The sequence below is a fragment of the Chrysemys picta genome, chromosome 2, assembly GCF_011386835.1.
Source record: "Chrysemys picta bellii isolate R12L10 chromosome 2, ASM1138683v2, whole genome shotgun sequence".
NCBI lineage: Eukaryota > Metazoa > Chordata > Testudines > Emydidae > Chrysemys > Chrysemys picta.
Genome location: NC_088792.1, coordinates 85,227,629 through 85,244,847, shown reverse-complemented (window position 1 = coordinate 85,244,847; position 17,219 = coordinate 85,227,629). Strand labels below are relative to the sequence as shown.

At 45.6% G+C, this 17,219-nt stretch overlaps 1 long non-coding RNA gene across 1 annotated transcript in view; it reads right to left on the bottom strand.

The window, feature by feature from the left end:
• The window catches only part of LOC101931985 (uncharacterized), a 158,817-nt gene that overhangs the window by 10,063 nt on the left and 131,535 nt on the right, over positions 1–17,219 (bottom strand). Inside the window, exon 3 of the long non-coding RNA XR_010599166.1 lies at positions 11,836–11,976. This is a non-coding gene — a long non-coding RNA (uncharacterized LOC101931985). The remainder of the gene's footprint in view (positions 1–11,835; positions 11,977–17,219) is intronic.

The window sequence follows — 17,219 nt, the reverse complement described above, 5'->3', positions numbered from 1 at the left end:
GGACCCTGAACCACACCCCTGGCTGAATAGCACATAGTGCAATTCAGAGGGCGTACAAAGGTGATCTTAAAACACCTTCACAGACAGCAAATCCCAGGCCAATTGTGCACTAAGTTGATATTCCCTGGCACAGGTAAGAGTAGCCTGAGATCTGCCTTTTGGCAGCCAGAAAGCACCTGGTAAGAGGGAAGCAGTGACCCTTTTCCTAGACAGCAGCAGGGAAAAGGTAGCTAAGTAGCTAAATTGGCCCTATGACTGACTCTAATGGGGACACTATGGCTGACTATGGAGCCTGGAGGCCTGTTTTGTCTAGTAGTGCAAAGCATCTGCAGTACGAGGTGAAGGAAATGAGGCTAAGTTGTGCTGCATTATACATCACCTCGGAGTTTGGCTCTGACTATAGACTGGCCTGACCATGCTCTTACAAGTATTGTAATTGATTGATTAATAGGATACGTTCATATTAGCCCCTTGGTAGACTTTATGTCACTAGTATATTATATTTATTTTGCAGAGACAAAATAAGTACAGCCAACTGAACTCTAATCCATCCTATTGAAACCCACTCAGGGAATAAATTCACTTCCCAATATACATCAGGTGAGGCTATAATATCTGAACAAGTAGCATCAAGGACTATGGCCCAGGTTCTCTGTTGCATCCACTTTCAGCTGCATATGGGGGAGCAGAGAGATGTCATGGAGCAAGTTACAGCTGCCCGATTCTATGGCTACATCAGCCGAGTATGATGAAATTCAGATACACAGATCAAGACAAACTGTTAGTTCTTTGGTGTTTGAATTGGCTGTACATTGGGTGGGATTTCACTCGATAGGGAATTGACTTACAGTGAAACTCTGCTTATAGTGAAGTGGTATGAAAGTCATAGGAAAATGGAGGCATAAAGCAAATGAACTCCCATAAAGCACTGCAGCAGCATTTCTGAAGAGAATTTTTGGGGGGCCATTTGATTTTTCAGAAAAAAATTGTTTTCCATGGAAGGCAGGTACTTTTTGCAATAAATAAATATTGTTTAATCAAAAACCTGATTTTAAGAACATTTTCAGATAGCCCTAATTCAGAGGACTTATGCACAGGGGTTAATGCCCCACAGTGAAGTTTCAATCTACTAGTGCTAATATCCTTGGTTGCAATTATCACCTAGGAAATGAGTGTTAATGTAGATTTTTGCATTCAGAGGGCCAGATGTTCAGCTGGCGTAAGTTGGCGCAGCTGCAGTGACTTCCATAGAGCTGTGCCAATACATGCCAGCTGAGGATTCAGCCCAGAATTTATTAGATTCCAGTTTACCTTAAGAGTTACAATAAAGCAATCCAGACACTTTGCATCTATGTGGTCACTTTAACACCAGTTCATTTAGCTGGAAGATGTTGTAGGTCAAACTGATGAGTGGTTAAGCAGTAACAACATAGCAGCATGCAGGATCACGTATTGTCCGTTTTATAGATTTTGTTGTTCTTCTTTTAAGGGAGGTATTTCTGAAAAGGAGCTAGCAAGAAATATAGTGACTTGACTTAATATAGCAACTAGCTTTGGCCTGTGGCCCCTTTAGTTTAGCAAACGGCTGCTTTCCTTTCTTCTGTAAAACACTCAGATTGATCGGATAACTTTTTAAAATGGTGTCAAAAGGAAGATGGCCCGATGCCTAGGAAAAAAATATATACTAATTTGTAATTTTAAAATGTCAGATTTCTGTGAAGGGAGACACAGGTGCTGTGTCTAAGTGCTACATTGCTTGAAATATAGCACAGCATACATTTCCCCAGTTTTACTACACTGGCTGTTATGTTGTACCTCATAGCTTAGAATCAATAATGTCAAGGCAATTTCCTTAACATGCCATCTATAAGATTATGGAAGGGAGACAGGGGAAAGGTTTTCCTTAGTGGCTAATGCCTTAAAGTTCAAATGAGGCAATATATAGTAAAATAAATTCAATCTCTATTTTCACTCCTTGCAATTTTAGTGGAGACTAAATAAAATGGAACTGTGTTGATTCTAGCCAGTTCAATATCTCTTCACTTTCTAATAATCAAGGTCATTTTTACCTTCATGGAAAGAGAAGCCAAATATAAAATACTCATCCAGACTGAACAAAAACATTTTGCACTTTTTCAAAAGCCAGGTAGATGACTGATATATTATGTAATTCATTTCATGGCACACAGCTGAATGTTTTTTATAGATAGTGTTTAACCTTGCCAGGTTTGCACTGAGATAATCACCCCTTTGAGGATAAAAAAAAAATCACATTTAACATTAGAGGAAGGTGGGAGGGGGGGAATCTACAGCATGCAACAGACCTATCCAGAGAGGTGATGATTAGACCGGTTTTTACTGCTATATTATTAGCCAGTGGTTGTTATAACATCAGAAATACCATGATAACTGTTTAGACTGCATTTTGGTACAGCCGGTGAGGGATGACAAAACAATAATGTAAGCTGTATTTGTGTATTTCTGTCCTGACTAATAGGGCTGGCAAATAGATTTATAAAAGTTTGCTCATATTTAGTGTTGGAGATATTCTAAGACTACTGGAGCTTCACTTGTGTTTGAGTTTATGATGTTAATTGATTAGTGGTGCTGGTATCTGTTGGTAAGGGAATAGAGGAAGGGCAAAAGGAACTGTAACGCCTGGTCTACACTACAGGGTTAGGTCAAATTTAGCCGCGTTAGGTCGATTTAAAAATGAATGCGTCCACACAACCAACCCTGTTCCGTCGACCTAAAGGGCTCTTAAAATTGACTTCTATACTCCTCCCCGGCGAGGGGAGTAGCGCTAAAATCGACTTTGCTGGGTCGAATTTGGGGTAGTGCGGACGCAAATCATCAGTATTGGCCTCCGGGAGATATCCCAGAATGCTCCATTGTGACCGCTCTGGACAGCACTTTGAACTCCGATGCACTAGCCAGGTACACAGGAAAAGCCCTGGGAACTTTTGAATTTCATTTCCTGTTTGGTCAGCATGGCGAACTCAGCAGCACAGGTGACCATGCAATCCTCCCAGAATCGTAGAGCATAGAATGTTTCTACGCTCCCCCTATCATCTCCGTCCCTGAGGTTATTGCAGATTAGAAGGCCAAAAAAACCACACTCGCAATGACATGTTTTCCGAGCTCATGCAGTCCTCCCGCACTGATAGGGCACAGCTTAATGCATGAAGGCATTCAGTGGCAGAGGCCAGGAAAGAATTAAGTGAGCACGAAGGGCAGAGGCAGGATGCGATGCTGAGGCTAATGGGGGAGCAAATGGACATGATGAAGCGTCTGTTAGGGCTGCAGGAAAGCCAACAAGAGCACAGACCCCCGCTGCATCCACTGTATAACCGCCTATTCTCCTCCCCATGTTCCATAGCCTCCTCACCCAGACGCCCAAGAACACGGGGAAAGGGGGGTGGGAGGCTCCGGGCACCCAGCCACTCCACTCCAGAAGATGGCCCAAGCAACAGAAGGCTGTCATTCAAACAGTTTGATTTTTAGTGTGGCTCCAATAAGCAGTGTGGCCTTGTCCTTCCCTCCTCCCCCACCCCACCCAGGCTACCTTGTCCATTCTCTCTTTTTATTTTTTAATTAATAAAGAAAGAATGCATGGTTTCAAAATAGTTATTTTATTTCGAATGGGGGAGGGTGGTTGGCTTACAGGGAATTAAAATCAGCAAAGGGGGCGGGTTTGCATCAAGGAGAAACACACACACCTGTCACACTGAATCCTGGCCAGTCACGAAACTGGTTTTCAAAACCTCTCTGATGCACAGAGCGCCTTGCTGTGCTCTTCTAATTGCCCTGGTGTCTGGCATGAAACGATTGTCTGCCGTTGCTTTCACGGAGGGTGGGGCGACTGACGACATGTACCCAAAAACCACCCGCGACAGTGTTTTTGCCCCATCAGGCACTGGGAGCTCAACGCAGAATTGCAATGGGCGGCAGAGACTGCCGGAACTGTGGATAGCTACCCACAGTGCACCGCTCCATAAGTCGATGCTAGCCACGGTAGTGAGGACGCACTCCGCCAACTTAAAGCGCTTAGTGAGGACATATGCAATCAACTGTATAAAATCGATTTCTAAAAATCGACTTCTATAAAATTGACCTAATTTCGTAGTGTAGACTTACCCTAAGTCTGGAAGGCATCTTTGCCCTATAGGGGAAATACATCAAGGGGGAAATTCACTCCTGTGCAGTGGTCAGCATAATGCCCATGCATCATTTAAGCCCCAATGCTGATCTCAAGATCTTCCATGGGAATTAAAGGGCACAGAAAGCAAGCACAAGGGTGAACTTCACCCAGAAAAAGGAAAAATGTTTCCATGTTTTGGTCTTAGTATGTAGGGATGGGCAAATCAGTTCTGATTAAAAACTTCCACACAAAAGGGAACCAAGCCTAAAACCAAACTCTTAACCAAATATCTCAGTTTGCAACTTGAGTAACTTTTAAAAAAATATTGTAAATTCCCATGCTACCTATGCACTTTCTGCTTCTGGCCACATGTGGGACTGGCTGATGGTATAGTTGCACTTCCAATGAGAAAAATCTGTTCTTATGCTATTTGCAGCCCAAACAGAAGCAGGAAATTTTGGAAGCTTTTTCCTCCATAGATTTTCTACTCAATTTTTAAAGACCTTGAGATTTGGATAGTTCAGAAAGGCATTCAGATTTTAGGGTGCTAATTAGAACTGGCCAAAAGCCGTCTCAACCAATTGAGGATTCCTTCTGTTTAGTGGCTTTTAGGCCACTACGCCCAGCTGATGATTTTTGCTACTGAAACAGCCCCCTGCGGTCAGAGACAAGATGGGTGAGGTAATGTCTTTTATTGGACCAACTTCTGTTGGTGAGCGAGACAAGCTTTTGAGTTTACACAGAGCTCTTCTTCCGAAGATTGGGCAGCAAGGTGTAATGGGTGAAGTGTAAAGGTGGCATAAACCTCAAAGCCACCTTAGCACCTGCCTCTCTTTGCAGCATTGACTGCTTTAAAAGGAGTGTCCGTTTGTGGTGTGGCTCAGTCTTCAGTTCTAAAAACTCAAGGTGACTCCCACCAAAGTGTTGAAATGCACTGACTGATGCTGATGCTTAAACAAGGCAACTGGAGCTTGTCCACAATTTGGCTTCCTGGTCTGGCTCTGCTCTTGCTCTCGTTGGGTAAAATTCACTCCCGTGCAGAGGGCACTCACAAAGCTTGTTCTACACAGGAATCCTATTTAAGCCCTATTTTAAGGACTTAGGCTTTATGCCCTGGGGCAAATTTCACTTAAAGTTATTCATTAACTTTGGGGCCATTTGCTTATTAAAAAGTTCTTTGAAATAGTCCATTTAATCATAAAATTATATGTTCAAAAAGGTAACAATTGAGAACCTGAAATCTTCACTAAGACAATCTCCAAAAGCCACTCCCTGTCTTAAGGGACCATTTTAAAAGATCCCTAAGGTATCTAGTACACTTCTGTTTGACCTTTCATTAAGGACTATATCTAGTAGGTAACAATTCCTGCTGGTCTCAAGTGGTGGCTTAAGATCAGATTTCATTATAGTTAAACATTTTGGAAACACCATCTTTAAAATATGCTTCTCTTCCCAATACAGAAGAGTGGGAGTTTAGACTACAATTTCCTTAATTTTACTAATGAAAATAACAAAGGGCCAGATTGTTTCAGAACAACCTCTGTAAAGTAAATAACCAAGCTGTGATCCAGAAAGATCACTTAATCACACACTAAACTTTAAGCCCATGAGTGCTTTCACTAAAGTCAACATCATGCTTAAGTTAAGCACATGCATAAGTGCTTTATCAATTGGGATCTGACTCCACAAGTGGTCCCATTAGTTTCAACAGGGCTTCTTGCAGAGGGAAATACTTCTTCACAATGGTGGCAAAATTGGGCCCATAATTTGCTGAAATTAAATAATTTGAAAAGCATGGGTCCAAATCCTTACTTGTGTGAATGAGGACCACCTTCACAAGTAGCCTCAACTTCAGTGGGAATAATTCAGTGCATGAACTGTACTCAGCTGAATAGAAGGTCGTAGGATCAGGTCTGTCTCACCTGATATTTATCAGGCGTCTAGTTCAGAAGCAGAGGTTTATTTCTTCACTAAATCCATATATGGTTCTCAGTGGGGATGGGACAGAGAAATCACTGGTTATATGAAATACAAACTATTCACTATATCCATATGCACTATCAAGAACCATGGCAAGCATAATTAGTAAAGGCTTAGATGCCTAGAGGGACCTTGGCATTACAACCCTCAGCATCACTGCCTAATTTTAGTTGCCTATTAAAAAACCCACATCACAGGAACATCACTGAATTTCACAAAGCCTGAGTTAGGCACCTAGGATCCCTATACAATGACTGGGGAGAGATGCATTAGAATGAAATTCACAAAAGCCAGCATGCTAGGTGGGAAGCCCACTAAAATAGCCAACGGGAGATATCAAGGGCAGAGGTGTATGCTAAGCTATGCCCCTCTTAGAGATAGGCACCTCAGTCCTGGTTACAGGGAGGAACCAATCTCTGCTTGTGATTCTCAGGTGTGAGCTCTCTCCTGGAGTTCGATACCTAAGATGGGGGTGGGGTGTGTGCAAGGAATGACAGGGAGAGGAGGATCTCCCATACAACTTAGCCTAAAGGTTAGAGCACTGAACTGGGATCTCCTACATCCCAGATGAAGTCCCCTCTTGACCTGATAAGGAAGAGTGATTTCAAAAGGGATCTGCCACCTCTCAGGAGCAGCGGCGGCTCCAGGCACCAGCGCTCCAAGCACGTGCCTGGGGTGGCAAGCTGTGGGGGGCACCCTGCCGGTCCCTGCGAGGGCGGCAGTCAGGCAGCCTTCAGCTGCTTGCTTGCGGGAGGTCCACCAGTCCCGCGGATTTGGTGGTAATTCGGCGGCGGGTATGCCGAAGCCGTGGGACCGGCAGATCTCCCTAGGGTGACCAGATCACCCAGGTCAAATATCGGGACGCGGGGGAGGGCGTGGCCGGGGGGCAGAGCAAAAAAACAAAACAAAACCCCCCTCCTTCCTCCACAAGTGCTGGAGGGAGGCCCAGGAGATGCAGGGGGAGTGCGGGGCCGGGGTGAGTGAGAGTCCGGCCTGGCCCCGAGCAGGCAGGACTCGGGCGGTAGGGAGAGTAGGGGGCAGCCCGCGGGGCCAGGCGGCGGCTGTTCTCCCCCCCGGGCAGTGGGACTTGGGAGCAGCCGCTGCTGCAGCTCCCACTGCCGCGGGGGGAGGAAGCGGCCAATGGCCAAGCTTGGCGGCTGTGACTCTGTCGCCCAGGCCCGAACCCCCTGAGCCTGGGTCTGCTGCGGGGACCCAGCAGCGCGCACGCTGCGCCCAGCCCCTGGCCAGTTGCGTCTGGGCTGGCTGCCCAGCTGGTGCAATCCCGCGGGCAGCCCCGGAGTGGGGGCAGCAGGCCCCAGCCTCCCCGTCCTGCTCGAGTCCCGCAGGGGAACGAACGGGGCTGGGCTGCCGATGCCTCCGCCCTGGGGCCGCCGCGGGATTGCACCAGCTGGGCAGCAGCCCAGATGCGACTGGCCAGGGGCTGGGCGCAGTGTGTGCGCTGCTGGGTCCCCGCAACAGGCCCGGGCTCGGGGGGTTCGGGCCCGGGCGCCAGAGCCGCAGCCGCCAAGCGCCATGGCCGCTTCCTCTGGCCGCGGCAGTGGGAGCTGCAGCAGCAGCTGCTCCCGAGTCCCGCTGCCCAGGCGGGGGAGAACAGCCGCCGCCTGGCCCCACGGGCTGCCCCCCTACTTTTCCTACTGCCCGACTGAGTCCTGCCTGCGCTTGGGGCCAGACCGGACTCTCACTCACCCCGGCCCCGCGCTCCCCCTGCGTCTCCCGGGCCTCCCTCCAGCACTTGTGGAGGGAGGAGGAATGGCGAGCCTGGGGAAGAGGTGGGGATTCGGGGAGGGAGCCAATGGGGGAAGGAGGGAGTGGAGTCGGGGCGGGGGGGTGGGCGCGAGCACTTCCGGGCTCTGGAGTATTTGCTTGTTTGTCCAGTGTCCTGACCTAACATTGGTCGGGACGCGGGACAAACAAGGAAATATCGGGACAGTTCCGATAAAATCTGGACCTCCCGCAGGCATGCCGGGGACCTCCCGCAGGTGTGACGCCGAAGGCAGCCTGCCTGCCGTGCTTGGGGAGGCAAAAAAGCTAGAGCCACCCCTGCTCAGGAGAGTTCTCTAACCACTGGGTTGTGGATTATTTTGTTGTGGGGTTTCCCCAATTTCTCCTGGGCAAGCTGTTGCACTTTGGATTAAATAATTAAAGAGTCATTGGCTGACACAGAGAGAGAGAGAGAGAACATATGTGAGCAAGCAAGCATGAGACTACTCATCAGGTTATAGTCAGAGCATTCACCAGGAAGTGCTAGACCCAGGAGCCAGTTCCCCAGCTCCAATTACTTTGCTCATGTATCCACAATGGAACAACTTCAACAAGAGAAGGAGGGAGCCCCACATCAGACTATCCCATAGCTCACTGATTAGAGCACTCATCTGAGAAGTGATCTGAGATCCCAGTTTAAATTTCTCCTCATCAGGCAGAACTGGGAGTTGACCCAGGGGTTTCCTACATCATAGGTGATTACCGTAACCACTGGGCTAAAAGTTGAGGGAGCTTTTCCTTCCCACCATGGCCATGTTGTAATAGCTTGCCTGCAGGGCTTGATCTGGTAGGCAAATTCAGAGAAGACTTATTGGATCAGGCCCTGCAGGCAAGTTACAGAGGAGCATCTATCTTCTTCCCCCAGTTTGTGGAAGATTCTGGGGCTTAGGCAGGAGATGGAGTCCAGATGCCTACAGGGAGGCAGCAGCTCACATGCCCAGAGGAAGAAACAGGTGGCTAGGGACCTTTTTCAGCAAAATGTTAAGTGCTTAGGGAGCTTCTAGGCACCTCCAGTGTTAGGCAGGGGGGGCTGTGTATTGCAGAGGTGCACAAACTGGGACTTAGGCACTTAACTCCTTTTGTGCACCAAGGCTTAAATTAGTAAATACAAGGGCCAAATCCAGCAAATCTTTACTCTTGTGATTAATGCAGGGAAGAGTCTAATTAAGGTCAATAGCACTATTCACTTGAGCAAGGATTATTCATCAATTCACCACTTGTGCAGACAGTCAATATGTGGCCTATGACCCAAAATAGGGCTTAAATGGTGCTGATGCCTTTTGCTGCCTCTCTTCAGTGGAAGAAATTTCCCCTTTAAGAAAGGGTTGGCAGGATCAGGCTCAAGGATAGCATATTAGTACCAGTAGATGTGTGCTTTTCTTCATAACAACTTAATTTACCCTGTTTCTTAAATGCATGACCAGCTAAACAGAGAGGCCAGATCAAGTCTGATGCAGCTTAAATCACTTTATAGACTATAGTGGACATCCTCAAATCTCATTATGGCCTTAGGCCTTGTCTACACTCCCTTTGCGTCGTTAAATCTTTTGTCGCTCAGGAGTGTGAAACACCCCCTGAATGACAAAAATTTTAACGACGAAAAGCACCAGTGTGGACAGCACTTTGTTGGCGAGAGATGCTCTCTCACCCACGAAGCGATCATCCTTTATTGGGGGTGGTTTTATTTTGTTATCAGGAGAGCTCTCTCCTGGCAACAAAGAGCAGTTATACTGTGTGCGCAGTGTAGTCATAATAGCCTTAAGTGACTGATAGATGTTAGCAAGTAGAAGAACTAGATGTATTCTCTGAACAGATGCTATTGTTACAAACTATGTGAAACCCTTCATTTAAGATAGTTATAATAGACAGTTAAGGGGTCACAACTAAAACAAGGCCTAACTGGGTTGTGGCCATGTGGATGAAGGGAGTTTCCCCAACGGGGTAGTGAGAGTAGGTGTGTGTGGGTGTGCAATTCATAAAGAATCTGAGAACAGATTGTGACGTTGCACTCCATATGCTTTATAAAAATAGTGTGAATAGGTTGAAACTGGAATACGTTTTATGCAAAAGGTCTCTTGTAAGGTATCATTACAAAGCGTATACTCTACTGAGTGTGTTCATCCTATTTGTATGAATGTATCATTCTTGTATCTGAAACTAGAAATATGAAGTATTACTCTGAAGTCCTATTGTAATTATGCAAAGTGTGTGCAATTAATGGTGGCTGGGAATCTTGATGGCTCCCATTAACTAGGACAATTGGTTGTGAATGGCTCTGTTTACTTGCAAACCTTCCTGGGTAGTGCCGGCCAGCCTTGGAAGAATGGAGACTAGGGGGTCTCACAGAACATGTGACCATGTCACATGATACTGGAATCCATCTTAAACCTGGTGCTTTTCCATTTAGCAGGAGGGGTGGGAACCCAGAGAGAGACAAAGGATTCCCTCCTTATGCCAAAGTTATAAAAGGGAGTGGAACAGAAAAGAGAGGTCCCAGTCATGTGGAATCCCCTGCTTTTCACCTAAGATGCCTGCTGGAACTAACAAGGTCTGTAACGGGGAAAGGACTGGGCCCAGACTAGGAAGAAGTCTAGTCTGTGAAAGAAGCTTATTGGAACATCTCTAAGGGTGAGATTTACCTGTATTCAGTTTCTTAATGTATTAGGCTTAGACTTGCGTTTTATTTTATTTTGCTTGGTAACTTACTTTGTTCTGTCTGTTATTACTTGAAACCACTTAAATCCTACTTTTTATACTTAATTAAATCACTTTTGTTTATTGATAAACCCAGAGTAAGTGATTAATACCTGGGGGAGCAACAGCTGTGCATATCTCTCTATCAGTGTTATAGAGGGCGGACAATTTATGAGTTTACCCTGTATAAGCTTTATACAGAGTAAAATGGATTTATTTTATTATTTGGGGTTTGGATCCCACTGGGAGCTGGTGTCTGGGTGTTGGAGGCAGGTGAACCACTGAGCAGTTTTTGGTTAAAGTCTGCAGCTTTGGGGGCGTGGTTCAGACCCTGGGTCTGTGTTGCAGCAGGCTAGTGTATCTTGCTCAACAAGGCAGGGTTCTGGAGTCCCAAGTTGGCAGGGAAAACAGGCTCAGAGGTAATCTGAGCACATCAGGTGACAGTCCCAAGGGGGTCTCTGTGGCTAAACCCATCACATAGAGAAGAATGAAGAGAGAGGCAAAAGCAAAAAAGGCAGCCAATAGCCTGTGAGCACAGCGTGACTGCTAGAGAACATGCCTCGGAGTCTGCTGGCTAAAGAGGCTTGAGCTTGTAAGCTAAGAAACTGCTCCTTTTGTTTTTGGTTCCTCTTGCATTTGGAGAAGATGGATTTTGTCCACCCTTGTAAATAAACAAGATTGCATCATTGAATACCAGACTCCATCAATTTCTGCTTCCAACTGGCAAAACCCCAGATCCCCAAACTTAGACTCGCCACTAGGATCAAGAAGAGGCAACACTATGATTGTCCTTCTGTCATTGGGCCAGACCCTTCTTGATCCTCAGCAAGAGGATGCATTCCTGAATAAAGTTTACAGTCATTTTAGCCATCACCACTATATATATATACACATGAGAGAGAGAGGGGCTTAAATAAAACAGGCTTCTGTTCACATAAGAGTAGAAAGGAAAAGAAAAATGTAAAAGAAGTGAGGTACGAAGGCTTAGCCATCAACATTGAGCATGCATAACTGTACATATATAAACAATATTTGGTGCCATAATAATTCAGCTTTACAGTTCTTGCACCTGAAATGATGATGACAGGACACCACTTTAAAATATGTAGCCTCTATTCTAAAGCATGAATAAGTAACGTAACATTTTAAGACTTCACAGAAAAGTGAGAGTCGCTACAGGAGAACCTATTAAAATATAGCAATTGTAGAATAAAGTTGTATTAGAACAAGTCACTCACCATTAGGGGCACTGTTTTGTGGCACATCTGGGGATTAGCTCTTCAGCAGTCTGCTGCCCCCTCCTTTGGTTGCTCACTCCTTGGTGTCTCTCTCTGGACTTGGTTGCTCCCTCTTCATGATTTAGCTCTCCAGCCAGGTCACTATGATACCCCAGAAGGAAAAAAAACTTAAGTTAGTCCTGAGAGACTAAGTCAGGCTGTCTTCTGAGCCATAGCAGTGTGTGCCACTGTCCCAGTGGTCAGTAGGGGAACCCAGGCCCACTCACTACAAGTTCCAGCATAGGGGCCCTATGCCCTAACAACCATAGTCTACCAAACATCAGACCCTGTTGCTGATTCCTCCCTATCTCCTGGCCCACCTCTGGGTTACCATTGGAACTTCCTCTGCAACTTGTGGCTACTTCATCCCTCTCAGGTTCTTGCCACAGTCAGTATCTGAGACAGGATCATAGGGGCTAGTCACCCCCCTAGACTTCTTCCTTATATATAGCCACTTCACTAGGGAGTGACTGTAGAGTTTTTCCCAGTAATCCCTTCCTGCTGTCACCTTATTGGCTTTATATTCAGTCTGGCTCTGCCCAGCTAGACTTCATCAATTAGCCTTTATCAGGTCCTGGCTCTCCTCCGGGTGCCACCTAACACAGGGTTAACTGGCCCTTCTTACCTCAGGCCTTGTTTGGTATAGACACCCCATCACAAAGTCCTGGGGTGTATTGTTATTGTTCATTATTTCTAGTATGGGGCCAGGACTTCACCCCTTCTCTTTGTATGCATGAGGCAGAGGAAAAGAAAGTGGACACTCACACCAACTGTCCCAAGTGCACTATCATATCTACATAGCCTGCTGCTCTCTGTCTGCTGAGCTGCTACTACTCGTTCACATTCCAACAACTGCTAACATGATACATGAAGAAGAGAATTAGATATTTGTTGAAGTGACTGTATATTTTCAGACCCACTCCCTTCCTTCTTCTCCTGCCAACTATTGCAGCCAGCACCTCCCTTCCTGAATCTAAATGAAAACTCTTTGACAGCCATGTCTAGCTGGATGTGCAACAAAAATTCCTGGGGATGCAAATCTTTTCTTTGGCTTTGCTCTGCAAATCTAAAGAGGTCTTACAGTTATTATTCCTCATTATTGACCTCATTCAAACAACAATCTATCCTCTCTCATACTTTGTCTCCAGCCTATACACCAGTGCTGATTCTCTTTTGCAAACAGTAATCTACAATATCACATCACAGATTCTCTTCTTCACAAGGTAACTTTAGCTAAACATGTGAGTCTTGCCTTGTGAAACTAAAGGGCTGGCTCTTATGATCCTTACTCATATGAGTAGTCCTTACTATTACTAAATATGACTCAGATGAGTAGCAACTGCAAGATTAGACCCTTAAAAACCAAATTTTCAAGTGCGCAGCAGCCACAACTTGGGTCAGATTTTCAAAAGTGCTCTGCACCACCAGCTTCTATTGCAATCCCTATGGTCAAGGACTTCTGAAAATGTGGCCACCTACTTTGGTGCCTAACTGAGATCTGAGCCCTTTTGAAAATCTAGTCCCAATTGCAGGTGCTAAATCGTGTGAAAATCAGGCCCAATATCTGCATGTGTTTGCATATTCCAGGACAAATCCTGTTTGCCTTACACAAGGAAGAAGCCCCATTAAAATCAAAGGAGATGGTTCTTGATGTGCATGTCCTGTCCTTTTTTTGAGCAACCAGCTCTCGGTAGATACATGTAGCAGAGTACCTGAAATCCCCACAAATTGTAGATGTCCATGATAAAAGACAATGCCCGTGTTTGGGCCCATGGCTATTTTTCATGTTTATTTGCTTATTTATTTCAATAAAGTGCAATACGCCAGTTGATGTGCATCACCCATGTGCTGTATTACGGCTCTAGGTTGCCTTGGCAACTAGTGGAAAGAGTTTTGAAGAGCCAGAGAGGCCCATGCTAATGAAAACAAGCATTCAGGGAGCCTCTTCTCCAGGTGGGTGAGAAGAGGCTCCCTGCTGAGTTCCCTCACTCAGACTGCTTTCAAATAGACAGTTGTTTTGTTTTATTTTTTTCACTCCCCTCCGCTCCTTTCCACAGTAAAATGCAACTCCTGATTAAAAGTTCCGAGACAACTCTTTGAAGCCTCAGATTAATAGGTTTCTTTATGAATCCAAATTAGATGGTCAACATATTTTCCTTCAAAAAAAAAAAACTATTATGGAAATGTTTGTTGTTGTTGTTGCCATCTTTTACATGTTTAATCTCCCACATGTGCATCTGTGCCAGATGGTGTTGTGAGTAACAGTGGAGATAATCTTTGAATGCTGTCTTCATTAGGTTGAACTTAACCCCCAGGCTGCTGTAGATGCATGCTGCTGCCTCTCCCACTGCTCCCATTTGGCCACCAAACTGGATCATGGTAGCAGTCAAATAGTGAAGGCTTTGTAATCCTGGGCCCTCTTAATAGGCCTGATCCCCCATGTGCTCTGCACATAGAATTCCCATTGAATTCCAGTAGGATTCTATGCACAGAGATCTTGTAACTGTGATTCTAGGCTGTTGAATTCCATGAGTCCAGCCCAAGCAGCACTGGTAGTTCAGTTTACCCTCCCACCATTGCACATGTACAGGGGTGGCCACATGTGAGATGTGGGTATTGTTTCTTTATAATGGTAGCATGAAGTGAGATAAGAGGAACTGGGAAAGATTCTTGGCAAAAGCTCTAACACACACAGAGAGAGAGAGGCTTTAGAGGTAATGCTATTGGTCTCAAGTTCCTTGTTCAGTGCAGTACTGCCAATGCCAGTCGTTAAAAAATTATAAATCAAGTTGCCAGAATGATGAGATTATCTTGATCATCATGAGATTTTTAAAAATAATAACGCATTTGGGGGGGGTTGTTTTTATGTGTCTGCTGGTTTTTGAGTCTTTAGGAGGGAGCTTCATACCCCCAAAGTGTACATGAATATTTCAGGGTCAAATTTGTTACCTGAAACACCCTTGCAAAAATATGGAGTTCCCCATTGGAGGCTCAGAAGGGGACATCCCTTGCCCTCTCCTAATCTCTGGAGTGGGGGAGTTGCCATTTTATCCCTTTCCATTTTCCTCACTTAGCACTATCCTCTTTCCTTCACCATCCCATCTTCCTCCCTCGATCTTCTTTCAAGTCATATTCCCACTCCACGCTCCTATACAGACTCTTATCCCTCTCCTCCCCCAGTTACATTCACCTACCCCTACAGGAAGGGGGATGTTATTCCCTTGATGTATCCTGTGGCATTTCTTTGTTTTTTTTGTCTCCTTCCGCAGAAGTGTCAGATTTGGCAATGACTGGAGCTGGGACACTGGATAGGGTGGGCTGGTGCTCTGAGGTGATACTGAGAATTCCCTTTCTCAGGTGCTTGTCTGGTGTGTCTCGCTCACATGCTCAGGGTCTGATTGCCATATTTGGAGTTGGGAAGGAATTTCCCCCTGGGATTTTTTCACCTTTCTCTATAGCATGGGGTATGGGGTCACTTGTTAGCATCAGCTGGGCATATCCCATCTAATCAGTGGCCTGCCATTGCAGAAGCCTCAGCCATTGGTGCATCTCAGCCCCTCCTGTTCTCTGCCCCCACTCCCCCCAATGGCACACAACTGTTGAGTCTCCTGCAGGCTGAAATACTTTGGTCCAATTCTGGTTGCTGGTCTTGGTATGGGAGTTGGTTAGTGTCAGTGGCCTGTAATATACAGGATGTCAGACTGGATGATATGCTGGTCCTTTCTGGCCTTCATCGCTATGACTGACTCTTTCCCTTTACAAAATCCTATCCCTCACATTTTCCCTCTGCTCCTCCCCCTACCCCAAAAAGGCTTTGAGCACCCCAAATTCCTGTGCATACTGCTCAGTCTCTCAGATTCTCTCCTGATCCCACATTCCTCTGCATGATCCTCAATTTCTCCCTGAACCCACACATTCCCCTGCACCCTACATTCTCTGGTCTCATCATAGTTTCCTGGCCAGTCCAGCTCATTAACCACAGACCCCGGGGGAGGGGGATCATCCCTGAATCTGCCTGGCTTCAGTCTCATTGAAATCAGTGGGAGGTAGCAGTTGTCATTACTAGGGGCAGTCTCCCCTCCACATGCAAAGCCTGTAGGGAAACTATAGCCATCTTGCCTGAATGCAGTTTGGCTTCAGCCCCATTGAAAGTAGTGGGAGATGGTTGCCATTTTGAGTTAGGAAAATTTCGCAGGTTTTGAAGACTGGAACCTGAGATCACACGAGGCTTTTAAAAAAAATTGAAATCCAACTCAAATCTTGCCAGGCTCATGGCCAAATCAGGAGCGTTGGTAGTGCTGCTGGTTATGAGAGCAGAAAATAGCTTTTTCTGGGATTCTTTACCCTTAAGTGACACTGTGCCAGAAACCAGCTTGTGTTGAACCAGCATCAATGAGAGGAAAAGAAATTGCTGAAATTTAATGCTCCACCAGCCTTTCAGTTTGATAATACCTACATGGAAGGAATGCTTCTCCTGGTCCCGAACCACAGTGAAGCTTATCACACAGAGCAGTGAAGTATCGGTCAGCTTGTTAATCTATGCAATGGGGAGTGAAACTGAAAATGTTTATAAATCATTTGCCTTTGCTGAAGAAGGAGATAAGAATAACTATGACAACATTGCTAAAACATTTGTTGAGGGTTTCATTCCAAACTGGAATGTAATACATTATTGGGCTTTACCAAAGTGTGCAGAGGCCTGGAGAAAACACTGAAGCCTTGATAAGGACCTCTATGAAAAGAAAAAAAAAGTGCACAATGGCCTAAATTTCATTAAATGACCAGTGATTTTGGGGTGCCCAAGACACCTTTTGAGGCCCTAGTTTTCAAAGGGCAAGTGCTTGGCCCTTTCTGAAAATTAGGCTCCTTTAAGGTGCCGCAAGATGGCCACTCAAAAACTGAGGCTCATAAAATCACTCATTATGTTTGAAAATTTGAAAGTCCTGTGACTTCAGTGCCAGTAAGGAAGAGCACATAAGACATCGTTTTGTAGCTGGATTTTAAACAAGGAGCTCTCTGAAAACTTTTACCATGAATGCCTGAGGTGACCGTGAAGCAGGCTGTGCAATTAGTATGGCAGGCTGTCCAAGCTGCCCAGCAAGAAAGTAGTTAAAGCATGGTGCAAGTAGCAACCAAGGAATAAGCAGCATATTATACATTACAATTTTAAATTTGTTACTATTAGTAAGTAATTATTATTGTACCCTTTCATAATTCCTGCGTCACAGGTATAACCCTTGTGGACAGAGGCGTGTATGTGCTGGATCAGCCGTCTGGTTTACATTGCTCCAAGCAAACACAGAGCACCTCCCGGCCAGGGTGGTGAGCTGCCTCTCACTCTGGTC